General features: G+C 43.7%; 1 non-coding gene across 1 annotated transcript; it reads right to left on the bottom strand.

The window, feature by feature from the left end:
* Positions 1–5,944: 5,944 nt before the first annotated feature.
* On the bottom strand, positions 5,945–6,051 carry LOC141603248 (small nucleolar RNA R71). The gene has a single exon (XR_012525138.1). It is a non-coding gene; the product is annotated as a small nucleolar RNA R71 (small nucleolar RNA).
* Positions 6,052–6,756: the final 705 nt, after the last annotated feature.

The raw sequence follows: 6,756 nt of genomic DNA on the forward strand, positions 1-6,756 counted from the left end.
GACTGAATCTTACCTTGTGGTCGTCGCTGTTCCCCTTTAACTTTTTGGCATGTCAAACAACGGGACACAAACTCAGCTGTCTCTTTCTTCATCCCAGGCCACCAAAACGTTTTCTTCAAATCCTTGTATAGCTTGTCACCGCCCGGATGAACTGAATATGGTGTACAATGTGCCTCTGTCATGATTGTCTTTTTCAACTCCTCATCATTAGGAACACACCACCTACCATCAAACCTCAAACTACCATCTGTATGAATAGAAAATTGAGACATCGTCCCTTTCTCTACTCCAGCTCTCCACTCCACTATCTTAGGATCCAACGCCTGCTTACCTCGAATGTCATCATAAAACTCAAGCTGTACTGTCATATCACCCATGGCATCTCCTTTCTGCATCATATGTATCCCAAACCTCGCTACCTCATCTCTCAGCCTCATCAAAGATAGAGCTGTACACGAGGAATGTACACTCTTCCTACTCAAAGCATCAGCAACAACATTGGCCTTCCCTTCATGGTAGATGATTTCCATGTCATAATCGCCAATCAGCTCCATCCACCTCCTCTGTCTCATGTTCAACTCCTTCTGAGTGAAGATGTACTTGAGACTCTTGTGATCAGAAAATACCTTAAAGATTGCTCCATAAAGGTAATGTCTCCAAATCTTGAGAGCAAACACCACCGCACCTAACTCCAGATCATGAGTAGGGTAGTTCTCCTCATAAGGCTTCAATTGCCTAGAAGCATAGGCAATCACTTTACCATTCTGCATCAACACACATCCTAACCCATTCTTCGAGGCATCTGTATAAACCTCAAAGTTCTCGCTCCCTTCAGGCAATGCTAAGACAGGAGCTGTGGTCAAACGCTCCTTTAATAATGTTTGGAACGCCGTCTCACAACTCTCATCCCAACGGAACCTGTTCTCTTTTCTCATCAACGCTGTCATAGGTCTAGCTATCTTGGAGAAATCTTTCACGAACCGTCTGTAATATCCAGCTAAACCCAAGAAACTCCTAACCTCAGCAACATTCTTAGGGGCTTCCCACTTTGTCACTGCCTCAATCTTCGCCGGATCCACAGCTACTCCCTCCTTAGAGATCACATGTCCCAGAAAAGCAACTTTCTCTAACCAGAACTCACACTTGGACAGCTTAGCATACAACTCATGTTCCCTCAACGTTTGCAACACGATCCTCAAATGCTCCTCATGCTCCTCCTTAGTCTTAGAATAGACTAAGATATCATCGATAAATACCACTATAAAGTGGTCCAAGAACTGTCTGAAGATTCTATTCATCAAATCCATAAACACTGTCGGTGCATTAGACAACCCAAACGGCATCACCACGTACTCATAATGGCCATACCTCGACGTGAAAGCTGTCTTCGGTATGTCCACCTCTCTAATCTTCACCTGATGGTACCCCGACCTCAAATCAATCTTAGAAAAGACTGATGCACCACTCAACTGATCAAACAGGTCATCTATCCTTGGCAAAGGATATTTGTTCTTCACCGTCACCCGGTTCAGCTCCCTGTAATCTATGCACAACCTCAAACTCCCATCTAACTTCTTCACGAAAAGAACTGGTGCTCCCCACGGTGATACACTAGGTCTAATGTATCCCTTCTCTATCAAATCATCTAACTGCTTCCTAAGCTCCTCCATCTCCTTAGGACCCATACGGTATGGTGCCTTAGAGATTGGCCCCGTCCTTGGCTTCAACTCAACGGTGAAATATATCTCCCTCATTGGTGGCAACCCCGGAATCTCGTCAGGAAAAACATCGGCAAACTCTCCCACCACTGGTATCTCATCAACTGTCGGACTCTCTATCCGGTCATATCTCACATGGCACAAGATCAAAGGACATCCCTTCCTCAGATAAGACTTCAAGGTGACAATTTAATCAACTTAACTTTGGGTTTGACTAGAAACCCGCGATAAGACACACTAACACCCTTAGGACCTCTTAAAGACACTTTCTTTTGATGACAGTCTATCTTAGCTTTATACTTTCCTAACCAATCCATCCCGACTATCATCTCAAAACCGTCAAAAGGAAACTCTAGCAAGTCTACAGGTAGATCAACTTGCCCAACTATCATAGATACATCTCTAAACAATCTCCCACATGATACAGACTCACCCGAAGGTATAAAAACTTGCTCACTAACAGACTCATATACCCTCAAACCCAACTGTTTAACATGACTTGAAGACACAAACGACTGAGAAGCCCCCGAATCAAACAAAACAAAGGTAGGAATACCATTAACAATGAATGTACAGGTGATAACGTGCGCATCTTCCTCAGCTGCTTTCTTCTCCATCATGAATAACTTTCCATTGGTCTTCTGTCCACCTCCCTGGACAGTACTGGCTGATGTGGTCGGCTTAGCACCCGACCCTTGATTGTTGTTGTTGTTCGTTGGTGGTTTTTGATAAGAATTACCGCCGTTGCGGTTGCCTCCACTCTGGTAACTCTGACTTCCCCGGTTTGGCCATGATCCAGCCGGTCTGTTGCTCGCGAAACTCTGCGCAGGTCACTGGAAAGATCCCGGTGCACTTGTGCACTCATGTCTCTTGTGGCCTACACCACCACAGCTATAGCAGGTCACACCCCAACTACCACTAACACTTCCACGGCCGCGCCCAAAGGAAGCCCCAGCACTGAACCCTGACCCAGAAGAAAACCCCTTAGCATGATTGTGGTTGCCTTTCTTGTGATTAGACTGGCCACCACCCTCGCTCTCAGACTTCCTTTTCTCACCACCTAACCTCTCCTGAGCCATCTCCACCAACCTCTCAGCTCTCCCAGCCCTCTCATAAGCTTCCTTAACATCAGTAAGGATCCCCACGGGTAACTTATCCATAATCTTAGGGGTCAAACCCTCTCAAACCTCAATTCCAGATTCTCCTCACTCAAACCCATATCCTCAACATACCTAGACTTCTCATTGAATTGCCTGTAGTACTCGGCCACAGACATCTCAGCGGTCATCTTAAAACTGTCAAACTCTTCCCTCAACTTACTCCTCACATGCTCCGGTACGAACTCCTTCCTCACAGCCCTACGAAACTCCTCCCAAGGTATAGCAGGTAAACCTTGGTTTGTATAAATCTCCTTAGCACTCACTTTCACTGCATCCCACCACTTGCCACCGCCTCCCTCGGATAGAACGCAGCCTGTTCCACTCTCATCTCATCCGGACAAAGAACCAAATCTAATATGTTCTCCATCTCTCTCAGCCAACTATCAAGAAGGTTAGGCTCCCCAACTCCCTTGTACTCTTTCGGGTTAAACCTTGCGTTATAGAGGCTGATTTTAGAATGATCAACCTCCTTCTCCTTATCCTTATCCTTATCTTTCCCCACAGTCTTTAAAGCCTCAGTGAGAGCATCCTGATGCTCCAACATCTTAACGATGTCATCTATGTTCATAAGCTCAGCTCTCGCATACAAAGCAGTCTTCTTGGGCGGCATCTTGAAACTATCATAGAAAAAGGGGTGGATATAAACATACGCGCCAAAACCTCAAAACAAGAAAACACGCTGCCCAGACCCCTACTCGATCGAGTTCCCAAACATACTCGATCGAGTAACGGGCTACTCGATCGAGTGCCCTCCATACTCGATCGAGTGCCCCAACATCAGACCCCAAACAGACCTTCTGATCTCTAACATACTCGACCGAGTAGCTAAGCTACTCGATCGAGTAACCCCCTACTCGATCGAGTGCCCCAGGTACTCGATCGAGTGCCCAAAAACACGATTCTGGACTCGAAAACATCAAAAACCCGCCCGATCAAGTCAGTCCCACTCGATCGAGTCATGCTAACTCAGAAACGCTACCCGCATGCTATACCATATGCTAACATGCTAAAAACTTTATAAAACCACATATTATATCATAACTAAACATATAATGCTACGCATCTTTTCATACGATCTACGAGGCCATTATATCATGTTATTAAACGCCACCTTGTAAACATCCAACATGTTATCATTCCAACTACAAATTTGCATATATCACCAACTTTTCTTTCACATTTTCAAATTTTCTACTTCAAACATCCAACAATTACACACTTCATCACATTCACACACAAGTTAACCAAACAACACATACGACTTGACAAACACTCCCCCCATGTGACCGGTTCAAAATTGTAGGGCGACTTCACGACTTTAGGACGTCACCCAAGCCTTTGCATTAGCTCCTACAACTTTTACCCCGGGTTCATTTTAATTGACTCCCTATGTTCATTAGGTTCATTGGTTACAGGTTTTAGGAACCTGGCTCTGATACCATTTGTAACACCCCCATACTCCAAGTGCCTTACCAGGACCACTCAGGTATGAAGACATTACCATCTCGGTTACCCGAGGCAATGATAATCAAATAAACAATGCAGAAACAAAGTTTAAATATAAATACTTAGTGAAGAGTTACAATTCTCAAAACCAAACCAAATATGTAATCCATGTTCTCAAACTGACTTTTCTAACTGAAATGTAAATAAACTAATAAGCTACAACGGAAGACTCCTATCATCATGTCGTGGCAATCCCAGCTATCCCAGTACTCATCTGATACCTGCTCAAGATCTGCTCACCATCCCCGAATGGATCACCGCAGGTTTACAAAACAACATCGGGGTCAGTACTAATCACACAACTCAATATATATATTAACAATAAGATAAACAGACAGCTTAACTGTCACACACACACAGTTACACCAACTCCAATCATCTCAATCATTGATCGTCCACTTTGGACCACCGCCATGGGGGGACCGTAGCCGTACCCACCAAATCCCCGCTCCACATAGTGAGCGATAACCCTGTCCATTAATGTGCACATCCCTTCTGTGGCGGGTTCCACAGAAGGCGAAACTAGGGCGTGAAGCCACTCCCGCAAGTGACCCCACTCAGCCGAGGACACGCCTCGAGAACCATAGACACAATACAATTACTACATCAACAATAAATCTCAACACATCAACCAATATCCCGTTATGGGACTAATACTGAGTAGTAAATCCTACCTGGAAAGCACACTGTCAGACGGTCTCTACTACTGTATCAAAAAGCCTCTTCTATGAAACCTCCTCCTATCATACAACACATAAATGCTACCCAATTACATACTACTCAAAAACCCCCAAATCCCTATATTAGGGTTTAACCAAATCAAAGGAAAGACACTAAAAAGGGTACATAGATCTTACCCTCGACGCAAGGAACTCAACGGTATAACCAACGACGAGAACTGACCTTCCGAACTCCGGGGATTGCTAATAATGCGATTAGGATAAAGAACTTGCTTGCTTTCTCTCTTAAACAGTAATTTAGGTTTTGCAAAAGTGATTTAGAATAATGACGACAAATCTTATATACCTTAATCGCATAATTAACAAAACCCGAGAAAACTCCCCGTAAAACCGGCTACTCGATCGAGTACCCGAGGTACTCGATCGAGTGCCCCCTTACTCGATCGAGTACCCTAGTTACTCGATCGAGTACCCAATAGGTCAGAAACTTTTCTAAAACGCAACTTACCCTTACTCGACAGAGTAAGGCCTACTCGATAGAGTACCCCAAGACTTATAAATACGGAGTATTACACAACATCTAACCGGAAATTTTATTGCCAAATCCGCATTTATCCAATTAGTCGAAAGAAGCCAATTTGAGGGGATGCCTAGTGAAGACCCTCACTCTCATATGGAGACCTTTTGTGACTATTGTGATGCGATTTCTCAAACCGGTGTAACTCAAGACCAAATTCGATGGGTCTTATTTCCTTTTTCTCTAATTGGCACCGCGAAACAATGGTTGAAAGGCCTTGATAAGGCTACTCTCGGAATTGATTCTTGGAAGAAGTTGGTTCTAGCTTTCTACAAAAAATTCTATCCACCGGAAAAGACTAACATGCTAAGAGCTCAAATTACGGGTTTTAAGCAAAGGGATGAAGAATCTTTGTATGAAGCTTTGGAGCGGTTCAAAGGAATTTGTCGCTCGTGTCCTCACCATGGACTTAGCGAGTGGTTCTTGGTACAACAATTTTGGAACGGTCTATATGAAGATTCAAGGAACATTCTCAACATGGGATCAAATGGAATGTTCACCGAAGTTGATGACAATCAAACTTGGAACAAAATTGAGGAAATGGCGGTCCATAACTCACAATATAGTAGACCTCGCAAGGCTACTAGAGGAGGAAAGCATGAAGTGGACTCCGTTACTCAATTGGGTGCTCAACTTAGTGCACACATTGATACCATCAATTTGAAGTTTGAAAAGGCTATGGCTAGACTTGAAGAAGCCTCAAAATCACCAAAGCATCATGTTAATGCCATGACGGCATCTTCATCAATCCCAAGTGGGATATGTGAGAATTGTGGAACTTTGGGACATGACCAAAGTGAATGTAGGGAAACAAATGAACAAGTGAATGCTTTCCAAGCATACAAGAGTGGTACCCCTTATTCTAACTATTACAATGAAAACACCAAATTCCATCCAAATCTCTCATACAAAAGCCAAAATGTTCAAAACCCTCAAACAACATACACCCCACCTCCCATGAGAAACCAAAATCAAAGACCCTTTTACAACTAAAACCAAGGTTACCAAAATCAATCTCCTTACAATCAACAAAATGACCAAGGTTTTGATGTTCAAAAAGCGGTCCTTCAAATGCAAAAGAATCAACAAGAGTTTTTCACTCAAATGCAAAAAGA

The sequence above is a fragment of the Silene latifolia genome, chromosome 9 (assembly GCF_048544455.1).
Source record: "Silene latifolia isolate original U9 population chromosome 9, ASM4854445v1, whole genome shotgun sequence".
Lineage (NCBI taxonomy): Eukaryota > Viridiplantae > Streptophyta > Magnoliopsida > Caryophyllales > Caryophyllaceae > Silene > Silene latifolia.